The 1,691-nt window shown below is 47.5% G+C and overlaps 1 non-coding gene across 1 annotated transcript; it reads right to left on the bottom strand.

The window, feature by feature from the left end:
• Positions 1 to 571: 571 nt before the first annotated feature.
• TRNAC-ACA (transfer RNA cysteine (anticodon ACA)) lies at positions 572 to 644 on the bottom strand. The gene has a single exon. It is a non-coding gene; the product is annotated as a tRNA-Cys (tRNA).
• Between the last annotated feature and the right edge of the window lie 1,047 nt (positions 645 to 1,691).

The raw sequence follows: 1,691 nt of genomic DNA, 5'->3' as shown, positions 1-1,691 counted from the left end.
CCTTCACTATCTCTCAGAGTTTGCTCAAACTCCTCTTGCTGTTAGAGTACAAATCCCACCATGAAGGCTCCATCCTCATGACCTCACCCAATTCTATTTACCTTTCAAGGCCCAACCATCTAACACTGTCACACTAGGAGTCAGGACTTCAACTCATTCATTTGAGGGGACACAAACATTCAGATCATAGCACTCACCCTTCCTTTTGCTACTTTCTAGTCAGTTGTAGTTGAAAATACAATGGTGAAGAAGGGATAAGTGAATTCTGCACAATGGGCACAGAACAAAGTCTAGGGTACGGAGTGGGCTGGTGCACAGCAGAGAGCAGGGAAGGAAGCAAGGCACTGTCCAGAGAAAGTAGCAGGAGGAAGCTATACTGAGACCCCTGTCAGTGCCAAGCATGGCTTCTTGTATCATGTGTTCCAAATCTCACATTCTCTCTGAAGTGAAACTTCTCAGTCGTTTCCGACTCTTTGTGACCCCATGGACTATAGCCTATCAGGCTCCTCCATCCATGGGATTTTCCAGGCAAGAGTACTGGAGTGGGGTGCCATCTCCTTCTCCAGGGATCTTCCCCACCCAGGGATCGAACCCGGGTCTCCCGCATTGTAGGCAGACGCTTTTACCATCTGAGCCACCAGGGAAGCCACATTCTTTCTAGGAGCTGGAATTACGGTTTACATGGTCCACATTTCCCCCACGAGGAAAACAAGGCTCAAACAGCTTAGGTCCCACAGCTAAGATATAGGTGGAACTGACTGCAGAAACTAGAGCTGGCTGACTCTGAAGCTAGTGCTCTTTCCACTTAATGTAAATTGCTGGAACTGAATTTCTATGAGAGCGGGGATCTTTGTCTGACTTGCTACCAATGTATATCAAGCATTTAGTGCTATCCACATAGTGAGTGTTCAGAAAGTGTTTGCTGAATGAATGAGTAAATGAACTAATCAAGACAAAACTACAACTGGCATGCAAACATCAACAGTCTTACATCTTTCTTCTTGAGCTGAGTTTCCATAGAAGTTGCAGATTGAACGCATCAAAACTGCGTGACTGTGTCTTGGCTTGCCAAGAGTTCAAAAATGACAAAACATGCACGTTATCAACACTGTTCACCAAAGTAATTAATGGATAAAAGATGACCTGGCCAGGGGCTTCCTTGGTAGCTCAGCTGGTAAAGAATCCTCCTGCAATGCAGGAGACTCCAGTTCGATTCCTGGGTCGGGAAGATCTGCAGGAGAAGGGACAGGCTCCAGTATTCTTCGGCTTCCCTGGCGGCTCAGCTGGTTAAAGAATCTGCCTGCAGTGCGGGAGATCTAGGTTCGATGCCTGGGTTGGGAAGATCCCCTGGAGAAGGGACCTGGCTAGGGAAGGATTCATTCTGGCTGGAGGGATGATTCCCACAGGGCAGTCCTGACTCTGCAGGCTCTTTTGTTCTCCGGAGGCTGCCCATTCAGTCTCTCACTTGCCTTCCCTACAGCTGCCCACTGGGACAGGACGGCTGCCAAGCAGAGCAAAGTCCAGGGCAAGCTGCCATCACTGATGCAGCTGACCTTATGTCTTACTCCTTTGCAGCTGGCTTCACACTTTTTATTTCAGCCTTGTCCTTGAATACGGTTCAAGTGAAAGTGGTTTAACATTTTAGTCAGTCCCTAATTCAGCACATTCTCAATTCAATTTAAACAATGCCA

Source organism: Odocoileus virginianus, chromosome 3 (assembly GCF_023699985.2).
Source record: "Odocoileus virginianus isolate 20LAN1187 ecotype Illinois chromosome 3, Ovbor_1.2, whole genome shotgun sequence".
NCBI classification, from domain to species: Eukaryota; Metazoa; Chordata; class Mammalia; order Artiodactyla; family Cervidae; genus Odocoileus; species Odocoileus virginianus.
This window is presented reverse-complemented; position numbering and strand designations above follow the sequence as displayed.